We start from the raw sequence: 14083 nt of genomic DNA on the forward strand, positions 1-14083 counted from the left end.
CTATCTATCTATCTATCTATCTATCTATCTATCTATCTATCTATCTATCTATCTATCTATCTATCTATCTATCTAATCTGACCATTTCTTTCTATCTATCTATCTATCTATCTATCTATCTATCTATCTATCTATCTATCTATCTATCTATCTATCTATCTATCTATCTATCTATCTATCTATCTAATCTGACCATTTCTATCTATCTATCTACCTACCTACCTACCTGTTTATTTACCTTCAGGTTGTAAAATGTCACAACCCCCCAAAACTTAATGATATTCATTAATAATAAATTACATTTGTAAATAGGTAATTTACTTATTATTAAGATGTGTATACATATTCCTTTCTCTTTCACACACACATGCACACACAAACCGACAGAGTGAGGTCAGTGTTACTTCCAGCTGTTGCAGCTCTAGTTACTATAAAGAACCGCCCATATCCACATGTTTTCAAACTTCTTGTATTCAGAGCATCTTACAGTTGGCTTTGTGTCCTCTATTTTTCCTTGTTCCTCTTTTCCATTTTGTGGGCTAAAGGGCCCCCATCATTTGTAACAGCCTCTCATGTGGTTGTCATAAGGGCAGGAAGCACATGTGTGCTGTGTTTATATGAAATTGGTTGGTAGTGTAAGGCTGATCTGCTCAGACAGCTTTGTGTTCAGGGAGAGAAAAAAAAGGTTTACAAAGAGTCCAGTGAAAACCAGAGAGAGATTTTGACCTTTTCATATGCTGCGTGCATTAGCGTATCTGATACTATTTTCCCATTACGCACATAGTCTAGCAAATACTCTTTAATGAACCATTCATGTGTGAACATGACCTCCTCTTGATGGTGATGCAAACTCTAGTATAGTGTGATGGAAGGAAAAAACAGGCGATTTGATGTTGATATTAGAAAGATCCTTATGTGTATTGGATTCATCTGTGGTGGGAAAGGGCTATGATTGGACTCTAGCTGGAGGTTCATTCCCAGCTAAAGCAGATCTGTTTGGATTCACCATGCCTGGACAGTTATTAAAACAGCTGTGCCTAAACCTAAAACCACTGTGACACACTTGTTCTCAGTTTATCGAATAACAACACTCCCAAAAAGGTTGATTGTAGCTTTGTGGTACACTGACAAACATAATTTGCTGAGATTGTCATAATAACAAACGTTTCTGATATGTTTCACAGCCGGGAATTGAAGGCGTCTGATATTTAACCAACTCAGCTGTACCCTTAAGGGGAGGTCAAACCTACTAATGTTTTGCTCAAAACTTTCCTTCTTATTGCTGCCATAGTAAGCATGTCAGTTCTGGTTTCCAGGATGAAATTGTTTGTGATTTCACCAAAGAAAAGGAGAGAAAATGTGAAACTTCAGCAACATTGTGAAGTCACATATAGGCCGCGTTTTCACTGCAGGTCTTGATGCCTAATTCTGATTTGTTGCCTATATTAGATTTTTTTGGACCGTCCATTTACACATTCTTTCAATTGTGACCCATATCCAATTCATGTGATTACACTTGCTATACCATCTAAAACATCGCGCATGCTTAAAAGGGGACGAAGAGATTAGATGGGACAAAGATGGATGAACGTGAAATATGCTTAATGTTAGCTCTGCGATATATGCATAGACTGTAAAAAAACATATATATATATATATATATGCGAAGTTCTCCTGCGTTGTTGTCATTGTTGTCTCCACACGTGCTTCCTCCTGAGAATAATATGACATCTAGTGTTGTCACGGTACCAAAGTTTCAGTATTCGGTACCAATACCAGTGAAAATCCACGGTTCTCGGTACCAATTTCGGTACCAAAGCAAAACAAAAAAACATGCTAATTGAACAACATTATTTTTATTAATAATGTTAAACAAAGGTTAATTGTACAAAACCAATGCCATTCTTTATACTTATTTCAAAGTTTTCACGTTTTTCCACAAGTAATAAAAGTATGGGCTGAGTCTGACCAAATGCACATTAGATCATTGACACCAGCTAACATATAACTTTTCAGTAAATAACAAACCTCAGCTTTTATAATAAATTTAGATAAGATTACATATATTAAGTGTATATCAAATAGATGGAAACTATTAAAAACACTTTACAATAAGATTCCATTTGTTAGATAACATGACCTAACAATAAACAATAGTTATATAGCAATTCTTCTTCTTAGGGTTAATTTCAAAATGTACTAATACATAAATCACAAGTTCAATCTGTTAAAATTATTTAATGTACAATGAACAAACATGAATTATCAAGTGTTTGTAACATTCACAAACATTAATGAATGTTGTAAAAATATATTGTTCACTCACTGTAAGATGTTAGACTCATAGACTCATGTTAGATAACATGAAGGCATTGTAAAGACTATACAGGAGCTAAAATCTGACTGTACTTTTATTTAATTCAAACTGTGTTCATATTTAATTTTAAAGGGCTTTTAAAACCTGCTAGAGTTATTCAACCAAGAATAACAACTAACTAACGAAAAAAAACAGAACTGTTTTTCTGACAGACTGATATGACATAAACAAAGTTAGCAAATACATTTGTACATTCTCTAACACTCATACTTTGGATACACAGTTCATTTAAAAGCCTCTGGTGTGTAAAAATAGTAAATACCATTATGTCCTCCTGTGTTTTACACTAATAAAAGTTATAGGAGCATTAAATAGTTAACAAAGAAACTTCATTGTTATGCTCGTTATATTAGCATTAGCTGCGCTTATGCTAACGATTAACTATGTATACGCTAACGGCGATGTTTATTTCAATCTGACATTCAAATCAAAATATGGAATAATATTCATAACAGAAGCTCTAAATATTAAAAAATAATTTGATCGGGGTGTCGGTCTTTAAGGTGTTTTGTTAGTTTGATGCGTTTCCTCTTCTTGAGGTCGCCACATCTGAGTGCTTTTATGAAGAGTATAGCTTTTGGATAGCGCATCAAAAACTGTGTTGACCGGGTACTCGGTACCACCGGTACTTAAGAAAACCTGGTACCGTAACGTTTTCATTTTTTTTGTACCGACTTGGTACCGAAATACCGGGTCTTTTGACAACACTTAAACTGCAGAGAAGTACCAAATTGTTACGGTTTTAATGATGTACAGAACGCAATGCTGCAGAAAATCTGATCTGCCTGTTTACTAACAGTCGCATTGGCACATACCTGATTTATATCTGATTTATTTACACACATGAATTAGGCCTGAATGAATTTACGCATGAATTTACACAGTCATAGAACACATCTGATCTGTGTCACATATGAGCAAAAATAATCACGAGGCCAAAGATAAAGAAATCACATGGCCATTAATGTTTCATGTTAACCATAACTAGAGTATTAGAGAATCAGAAACGTGGTCTGCCTAGTCATGTTGAAGTACAAGGAGGAAGAACCAGTATATTGCTATGTGTAGCACCTACAGCTCTGCATGTCCTTCAGAATAATGCCAGTGTTACAAACAGGCAACTTTATATTTGTTTATATTGTGATTTATATGTTTATATTTGACAAGGACATTTCAGTCTAATCTTAACAGTTTGTTAGTTGGATTTCAGTGCAGGTTGTTTTGTGAACTTATCGTAATGTAAACTTATCATAATGTAGGCTGTAGAAGAATGGTGCGGTTATAAACTATATTTGGCGTGACAGCCAAGTGTGTGAGCGGATCCACAGAGACCATTCAGCACTGTTGCTTAATTCACATGCAGAGGGGGTGTTTCTCATAGGCATGGCAATAAAACTCTTAGTCTTAACTCACAGTCAGAATAGGATCTTACTGCATGGTACCAAGTAGGTGACATTTAGGGGACCTGGTCCATAAACACTTTGAAGGAATTGGAAGACCTCAGGGTGACAGCACTGAAGATTGTCTATGAAAGAGATAAGTAGTTCATGTCCCTGTATAATGACCTAAAGGGTCAGGAGACTTAATGTGTCTTCAGTTCTGGCCATGTGTTCAGCAATGAGTGGATAACGTGGTCTCACATGTTTCATCAGGTCATTGGTATGAACGACTGAATATCCTTGTTTGGGAAGTTGGGGGGGGGAGTGCATGCATGCCATTAGTTGTATTGTTGCTTGTCTTTTTTTTTTTTAGGATAGAGCAAAATCGAAAGTCTTACCAATGGGCAATTAAAATTTGAAGGAATTTTAAATCATAAAATACATCAAATAATACATGGAAAAAAAGCTAAAGCTTTATGATTTTTTGTGATGTGGAAAACGTGAAGCGAATCATGGTATCGTGTTATAAAAAATGGAATTTACACAGAATGTCACAGAATTTGGCAAAATTTGGATGAATCAAAAGTGGCTGTGTACCTAATCAAATCTGATGTGGACTAGTGTCTGTGAAAATTAAACCACAATAAGAATGCTTTTTTCAATATGATGTCTGAAGTTTTTCATTTGTCTTATTATATGAGGACAAACCACAAATATCACCTCCAGAGAGTTCACTTCACAAGCGTGTCACCTCAAAGGTTTTTACAACCCACCAAAACCTACCAGTTTAACTTGGAGGAAAAAAGACAACAATATATTAGTGTTGTTCACAGAATATAATTCTCAAAGTAAAAATAACAATAATGATAATGCATTTTATTGAAACAGTAGTTTCAAATAAGGCAAACATTAGTTTCAAAAGGAATTTCACAAAATTTTTCATCCATGATCAAGTTAAATTGTAAACCTGGGTTTTGCAGCACTTTGTCAAAAAAGTAAAGTTTAATCGGATTTAAGAGAAATTAAAGGGGTCATATGACGTTGCTAAAAAGAACATTATTTTGTGTATTTGGTGTAATGCAATGTTTTTTTAGGGTTTTTAGGTGACACAACGCTGCCACAATAGATCTGTATGACACATGGATCGCTTTTATTTAGTTTTTCCTGTTTTATTCAAAATATTCACAAACATGTTCACTATATTATGAAATATCTGATATTCCGATTCTGAAATATGTGCAATTAAATCTATTTGGTAGTTTAAACACTTTTATATCAACCGTGTTAGTTGATCTATACCGGGTGACGGGCGCCGCCATGTTAGGTCACGTTGAATCCTAGCTGTGGGATTTACAACACGCAAATTCATCCTCTCCTCCCGAAACACGTTAAAGGAGGTCTCCGGTAAACTGGGAGAAGAGCAGAGTAAACTTTATAGTTACCTACACAATCTGTACATGATATCCATAAAAACATGTCATCAGATTATATTTGTAAGGATCATTGTTGCCGTTTCCATAGACATCATCATGTATTTTTCAAACTGTAAATGTATGGCTTTGCTAGTATTTATATGTATTTAAATGTCTGAAACCTAAAATAAGTATTATATGGTTAAAAACAATTAATATTTGTGATAATATGACAAGCGCTTAACGTGTCTGATCTGGCACCGTGCCAGCCAAAGCGTGAAAGCAGATTTAAATTCAGCAGTTGATGACGTGACACACTGAAAGTTCTAATCACACCGGTGTGATCGTACGCTTCAGGGACCAGCCAAGACTGATCACACCGGTGTGATCGTACGCTTCAGGGACCAGCCAAGACTGATCACACCGGTGTGATCGTACGCTTCAGGGACCAGCCAAGACTGATCACACCGGTGTGATCGTACGCTTCAGGGACCAGCCAAGACTGATCACACCGGTGTGATCGTACGCTTCAGGGACCAGCCAAGACTGATCACACCGGTGTGATCGTACGCTTCAGGGACCAGCCAAGACTGATCACACCGGTGTGATCGTACGCTTCAGGGACCAGCCCAGACTGATCACACCGGTGTGATCGTATGCGTCAAAGGGTTAAGGTTAAAAAAACACATTATTTTCCACATAAAGTACATTATTGTTTCTCCTCTATGCCCCGCCTTTCTGAAACGCATTGATTTTTACAAAGCTCATTGTTCTGAAAAGCGAGGTGTGCTCTGATTGGCCAGCTATCCAGTGCGTTGTGATTGGCCGAATACCTCAAGCGTGTGACGGAAATGCTACGCTCTTACCATACTGTGATGCCGTGTGTGCGAAGAGCGCCTGTGCGCTGGTGATGCACGATGAGACAAAACCCATTATAAACTAGGCATTTGTTGCATCCAGTGGGGATATAATTACTGATTATAATGACTTATACTGTCTTTTTACGCGTTGCGTTGCTTATTGTGCTGCATAAACATAAAAACATGTCTGCATTTGTGATCGGAGAAACGACAAAAAACAAGCGCTACTCTACACTGCTCAAAACTCGCGTTTGAATCGTCAGTGGCAAATTCTTTAAATATAAAAATGTACTTACAGGCTGTGATTCATGAAGCGCCAGACTGTTCTTGCAAAGTTGGAATTGCCCCACTTTATAGAAACAGACACCGGCACTGTAGGCTATACTCTCCCAGGAAACAGTCCTCGTCCTCCATAAAATGCGCTGCACACATCTGAATATTTGGGTTGAACTGTTCCGGAACAGTGTTGTAAATACAACTTAACCACTGAGTTCTAGTTGTGTCCTCTTTTGTAAGACCAAACAAAGTAGTTTCGCTTTTATAACGAAACGCATTGCGCCTTTACGACATGGCGGCGGCGGCAACAATACTACAGCAAGAATCAAAGTTACGCCTTCTTTCTTTACGTGAACATTTGGGCGGCGTTATGCAAATCTTTCCACACAGTGACGTAGACAAGTAGGGGCGTGTTTAAATGAGGCTTTTTAGGTAGGCGTGGTTGACTCTTAACTTTTATAAAGAATATCTCTTTGGATTTGAGACTTTAGTCTTTGCAACTTTACAGATCTTCTTTATGCACCAAGCATAACACTCCAAAGAGAAAGGAAAAATTGAAATCGCATCATATGACCCCTTTAAATTAAAGTTGATGCATTCATCATGAAAACCACAGTTTTTGATAACAATGTAATAATTTGATTTGAATCATAAAACAGACAACATAGAATTTCTGAAATAAATAAATAATTGAAACAGACTTATTTCATAGGGCAATATTATTGTTAAAATTGTAAAATAAAATAAAAAAATATTATACATTTGTTAAAGTTTCGTGAATGTAATTGATTAGGCAACTGTTTTGATTATTAAAATATTTTTAAACCATTAAAAAAAAAATGTTTTTCAAGTTCAAAAAAGCTTCACAATACAAAAGCTTTTATTATTGATTCTTTCTATGCATGGTTTATCACTGACAAACAGACATATTTATAAAATAACATTTTTATCTGTTACATAGGTGGATAGCCTGTGACACAAATGCAAATTTGTAGTGGCTGGTAACACGTCTGACAACATATAGGCACCACCTTAGAGGCAACTGTTCAAATTGGGAGAGCAAAGAAAGTGTAGCTTGTGAAAGTATAGCTTAAGAACATAATGTCAGGATGATGGCTGAACTGCAGATATGTGCAGAACTAAGTAAAAAAAGTTTCACTATGAGCCAAATTAGCACCTTCATAATGAACTGAAGGTTTATGGGTTAGATGGTTGTTGAGTGCACTGGGCCTCACTAGGGCAGTATGTCTGCCCTAATGCCTAGAAGCTTTTTTTAACTGTGGCATGCGTGTTTTGTAAAGCAGGTATGTCGTGATCCCAGTCCTGTGGCGTGGCTGTTGGTTTTTCCAGGTCCCAAATTACCATAATTTCCTGCAGCCATCCAATGTCATGAAGCAGTTCAGTGCAGGACAGCAGAGACGCTCAGAGGTGTTACTGTAAACACATGCGTCCCAGTACAGCCCGGCCCTCTCATATGAGTATACCATTTTATTGCTCAGACGTTGCACCCTCTTTCGTAACTCAGGAGACTTTATGGAGTTTTCTGTTACAGCTTCTTTACATAGTTTGACTCCATAGGCCCACATTATCCAAGACAGCGTTCAAAGGCCCCTCATGTTTGTGTGTTTTGTTTTAATTGAACAGATTTCAGATGTTTTAAGAACTGTATGTAAAAATAACTATTGTTGATGGGACAAATTAAGGTGCGTGAACGAGGTGTCAGTTCACATATTGTAAATCTTGATTTTTTGTGTTTTATAATCATTTTGTGGACCCGTGGACGTTTACTGAGGCCCTCTCATGTTGATACAAACTCTTACGCTGTATTTTTTAAATAAAATTAGTGTTTGTGTTTTTGTTTATTTCTGTTTTCGAAACTCTGCTAGTCTGCACTTGTCATCTTTAATTTATTTAAATAGGTGGAAAATTGAAGTTTCCTTTACTGTGACAGCTGGATGAATGTGTATCGGAGATTAGAGTAAGCAATGGAAAAACTTTAAGTCTGTGAACGGGTGAAAGTCGTGGCAGCCAAATGCAAACAGAGAGAGAGAGAGAAAGAGAGAAATTGCACATCTAATATGCAAAAGAAAAGCAGTAGAAAATTATGGGTGGGGTTTCACCATAATACAGTTTTGGAATGCAGAAATGTATAATTAACAGTACCACTAGAAATGCAATAAATGTATTTCATTGGGCCAAAAAAAGACTAATCATAAAAGTACATATTGCCGCAAAAATGTAAAAATGCACAAATGTAAATACAACATTTTTTCAAGCCTTTTTGGGGAAAAAGTCATTCTTTTCAAATTATAATGTTCATGTGGAACTACTACTGTGTTCATTTAGAAATTCCTGTGCTGTGACATCTCAACATAACTGAAAGATATTTGTAGCATTAATTAGTGCTGTCAAACGATTAATCGTGGTTAATCGCATCCAAAATAAAAATTGCAAAATTGTATTATAATTATTGTGCTTGCAGTTTTCATGACCTCATATTAAAAATGAGAAGCTATGGGAGGTTTTTTTTTTTTGGTTTTGTTTTTTTACACAACATTTGACACCGTCTGACCACTGAAACAATTTATTCAAAATGATAAAAAAAAAATTAACCTAAAAAAGAAACTTTGAAAATCTCCCAAACGTATTACTGTATCAGAACACTAAATGCATTTCACAGTGTTAAACATATTAAATTAGTCTCAAAAGTAAATACATTTACTTCGGAAGTTGTAATAACTGATTCCTAATAGGAAGTCGTATCTTTCTATCGACACACTTCTGCTGCAAGGTGCGGTTAGTGAAACCAGAGAAGTTGGAAAAATAAGCTATAAGCCGCTAGTGCTTACTTATTATTAGTGTTTTACCAGCCCCTGCTGTGTTTCTATTAGATCACAGTTGCTGCTGGTTCAGTGAAAACACAGATGAGCCTCAGGTGACTCCATCATGCTTTGATCACAGAACCGTAACTCTGCAGCTTCTTATTCCTGTGAACTTTTATCAAAACTAGATCCTACCCAAAATCTGTCCCATTTATGAACACTCTGATATCACCAAGGGCTATCATTGCGTGTTCACCTCTAGGATTTCCATCTTAGTTTCCCTGCATTAATAGACTGTTTTTCTGGTGAGGTCATGAGGCAGTATGAGCTGCCCCTGAATACTGAACACTGTATGTCTTTGTTCCTGGGTCGTAATGGTAGTTACAGCGAAGTAGCCTTCAGGCCTGTGAAACTTTATGGCTACCAGCCAGGGACAGACTTTTCAAACAAAGCCTTCAGTTATGTGCGTGAATCAGAGATTGAGGAACAGTAAACGTGTTTTGGAGAATCTGAGGTATTGTTGGGATGGCTTGGAAAATGCGAGTCAGGGAAAGGTATCCTTTTCTAGTCACAGCAGGAGGCAGGGGGAACTCCTGTATGCCTTGGCAAACCCTTAAAGGGTTGGAAACTAGTCCCAGAATGCTTTGCACATGAACCTCTCAGCTTGATTAGAGCAGCTTGATTATACTGTAGCAATCACAAAGGTTCAAAAGGGCATCATCAGCATTATCAAAGACTTGAGTACTACTACCGAGGGTACATTTTCACACCATCCAACTTAGCCACCTGTTCCAGTGATTTTGAGAATAGTCACCTTCAAAGAATGTAAAAAATCTGGAACTGGACTACTCTGCCAAAACCAGCAGAAAGTAAGAGATGCTAATTTGTGAGGTGACCTGGTGACCTTGCCGCTGTTGTTTTTTATCTTGGACAACTGGTTTTCTTAGCAGTTTGCTGTCTACAGCCATTGAAATTTGTAGAAAAAAAGTTACTAAAGAGTTGAAAAAACAGGTCATGCCACTTTAAGATGGTCAAGCTGGTTTGTTGCTGGTGAGACCATGGCCAAAGTGGCCAAATCAGGTTGGCCAAGATATTAGGGATGGTTTACCCTAAAATGAAAATCTTCATCATTTACTCAGCTTCAAGTTCCAAACACTTGCTGGTAGCCATTCACCTCCATAGCATGGAAAAAAATACTATGGAAGTCAGTGGCTACTGGCAACTGTTTTATTACCAACATTCTTCAAAATTAATTTGTGTTCAACAGAATAAAGAAACTAGAGGTTTGAAACAAGGTTCCAAGGGTGAGTAAATGATGACAGAATTTTCAGTTTTGGGTGAACTATCCCTTTAACAGATCAACTTTAGTGCTGTCAAATGATTAATCACATCCAAAATAAAAGATTTTTGTTTACATAATATATGTATGTGTACTGTGTAGGGCTGTGCAATATGGAAAAAAAACCTATCGCGATTTCTTTGATCAATATTGCGATTTCGATTTTAATCACGATTTTGACACACACAGACACGCTTTACAGTCATTAATGCATTCAGTGTGAATTTGAAGCATATTTCCAAAAGAAAACCAATTGGAGCTTTATCAAGAAGCTGTAACATGTCTCTAGAATAGACATATATGGCAGAAAAAAAGCTCTTTGTGGCGTTGCCTCAGATGTTGAACTAGATTTGTTGCGCCAAGTTCACACGTACTCCGTCTGCAGTGCGTATACAGTATGTGTATGCGGTGCAGAAGCAGCACGGACTCATTTTGCTTTCGCACTGGACGCGTTTGCAGTCCGCTCCTGATCCGCGGCTGTTTACCACAAACACAACATTTATCCATTATTTTGATTTCAAATCCAAACGTTGTTTCTGAAAATGCTTTTTCAGCATTGTGATTCTCTTTTATCACAGTACAGTAATACAATCTTTCATAGACATATTCACGTTTAAACTCAGTAAATATAACTTTATTTAACTACCACCATGAGTGCCATTTATTATTGCCTTGTTTATCTAAAAGTGCACTTTTCCTTGTTTTAAATCTAGCCAAAAAGCCATGTGTTAACTGTGAAACAGTAGACTTTATTTATATGCATTTATGGTGTAATTACTAAATTTCCGTGTCAATCATGTAAATTTTTACCGCGAATAATGCGCTGTCACTTTAATTCAGCGCGTATAGCACAGCAGAAAATGACTGCTGCAGATGCACCACTCCTGGAGCACACTGCCAGACTGCAATCGCGTGCAGTGTGAACACTCTGATCCATTAACATGTGTGAACTTGGCGTTACGTTTGTATGTCCGCCCGGTCTGTTCTGTTCTTGTGCTCCATTTAGGCATGCTGCATTCTGATTGGTTCGGATAGCATACTGCGGGAGGTCGGGGGCGTGGAAAATCGCGCTATAAAGCGATTTAGAAATCGCACAAGCTCAAATCGCGATTTTATGACGATTTCGATTAATCGCACAGCCCGAGTACTGTGTATATTTATTATGTATAAATAAATACAAACACATGCATGTTTATATTTAAGAAAAATTTTATTTTTATTTTGGATGCGATTAATCACGATTAATCGTTTGACAGCACTAATCAACTTCAGCTGATAACCATACAAAAAAAAAACACGCCGCTTAAACCAGCCTAAAGAGGTGTCACACTTGACTTTTCGTTCCATTGACTTCCACTGATACGCATGCAAATTCTGGAGACCAGAAACGCAAACTCATCTGAAGACGTTTTGCATTTTGCAGTTCTCCAAAGTTTAAGATTAGTGAACTGTGACCTACAGTATGAATTTGTATCACATGAAGATGAGTGACCAATAAAAGATTGACATGCCATGGCGTGACCTCTTACCTGAATTAAACGAATACAAACTTTAAAGCTAAGAGGTTTTCAGTGTTGCAGAAAAGTGGAGTACATTGCATACTTTTACATTTTGGGATTATTGTTTTTTTATATGTTGAATTTATAATAAAAGATGACAGAGCATCATGTCATTTCATGATGATTGCAGGGGCCAAATAAAGATTTTGTTTACTTAAAGACTAGTGTGATCACCATGCTAAATCCTACTTTATGTAATGCAATGTTGACTGTCTAATATGACTGTGCAAACTGATCTTTTTGTTTCTGTTATTCTCCACAGCCTGCATATTTCGCTACAACGCTCTCTCTTTAGTCTACCTTCTGTACCTGCTGCTATTACCGTGGTTTCAATGGCCCAACAAACACACACTACGAGGTAAGTTTCTCACACTCTGATTCCTAATTTCATAATACTCTGCCTCACCAGAAAAATAGCTGATTGTAAAACAAAACAATTGCTAAATGGACAATTGTTTGTGATATGGTCTGGGGTGTTGAATTCCCAGATGAAAATTACAGGATAGCTGAGATAATTTAATCTTGAAAGTATTTGAGAAATGTTTGAGTTCATATTGAGATCTTTAACCAGAGTTTGGTATCTTGGTGAATCTGAGCATAGTTTGAGACATTGTCAGGATTTCTTCTGAAACAATAGAAAACGACCCATGAGGGCCTGTTGCTCTTGAGAAACGTCTTAAGCTGGAGAATTATAGAAAGTCTCAATTTTCTCTCCAGTTTGCTTTGATCCAATCGATGTTGCTGAATTATAAATGCCCAAAGTGACCAGTTACAATTAACTGCTGAGGGGAGCAGCACTGGAAAACAAATATATAAAATGAAATAAAAATAACAACCATAATAATAAATTATTATTAACATTTATATTTAATATGTTGTTAGATTTTTTTCATAAGATAAATAGGCCTATAGAAACATATTTCTTATGTGTTTAGTTTTTTAATATAAAATGTATTTATTTATTATTATTTATTTATAATTATACATGTTTATTTATTTTTATTATATTCATATTTTCTGTGATGATACAATAAACGATATTATCGATCTAAAACTATCCCTCCCTGTCTAGTAGGGTCTGGAACTCCAGACTAGCAGTCGTTTTGCCAAACCACAGCTTGACTGACCTTTATAATAGAGGAATCCATTATAAACCATGACCCATTCGTTCCTGTAGTATTAGACATCACAGGACCACAGAGATCTACAAAGCCTAAATGATGATGGAATAAACAAAAGGTTCTTTGGCTCTCAAAAGTGGTTTGCATATTTTTTTCCCATCCAAGCACCTTACTATGTAATGTGTATAGGGTTCAGGGATTGGATCCAGCTTTGTGGCTTTGGCAGGCGCATCAGTGACAGGAAGGCAGCCCATTTATCTTAGGGCTTTAGTCCAGAGCTCTCGAGCTCATAGCAGGTTATCATCATAGCCACTTCCTGTTTAAGAGGCAGGACTGCTGGCAACAATGGTGTTGGCAGTATGTTTTTGATAACTGGGCTTAACAAAGTGCTGAAAAGTGAATGATGGTTTGATGCTCTTTATAAAGAACCACTATCTGTGAGCACATCCACACTCATAACTGAAGTATGTGGCCATGAGGAGTGGCATAATAACAGTGCTCCGACTAATTGTTCCTCGTCACCACTATCATAAATCCAGTTTTGCGCCTCTTCTAGCACCAGGTAGTTGTGCTAGAGATGTATCCATTAATATTCCTATTCATGGTAGTTGCATGCATCTGAAAGAGTAAATATAAGTCTGTTTCACCCTGCACACCAAGGTTCTTCTCCTTAACTTTCAAACTGGCCCGTGCTTATTTATGATTTAGGCTCTGTAGTCTGAAGTTTAAAGAGGTTTCTATCTACAACGCAATTTGTAGCATTGAGCGTTGTTACATAGCCAATCGTGCTGGAACTGAAGTGAATGACAGCTTGATTATAAAGGGATTACCCTCCTTGCTCGCTTTCTTTATATAATCTATCTAAAATTTAAGAAAAAAGTTTTATTTTTCATGCTGCTAGTGCTAAGAGGACCAGTGGGCACACATACACTACAGTT

The 14083-nt window shown here is 36.9% G+C and overlaps 1 long non-coding RNA gene across 1 annotated transcript in view; it reads left to right on the forward strand.

Annotated features, from left to right (window-relative positions):
- LOC107561465 (uncharacterized) overlaps positions 1-13151 on the forward strand; it is a 36979-nt gene extending 23828 nt beyond the window's left edge. The window contains exons 2-3 of the long non-coding RNA XR_001605855.1: positions 12287-12382; positions 13097-13151. This is a non-coding gene — a long non-coding RNA (uncharacterized lncRNA). The remainder of the gene's footprint in view (positions 1-12286; positions 12383-13096) is intronic.
- The last annotated feature ends 932 nt before the right edge of the window (positions 13152-14083 follow it).

The sequence above is a fragment of the Sinocyclocheilus grahami genome, unplaced genomic scaffold, assembly GCF_001515645.1.
Source record: "Sinocyclocheilus grahami isolate Dianchi unplaced genomic scaffold, SAMN03320097.WGS_v1.1 scaffold772.1, whole genome shotgun sequence".
NCBI lineage: Eukaryota > Metazoa > Chordata > Actinopteri > Cypriniformes > Cyprinidae > Sinocyclocheilus > Sinocyclocheilus grahami.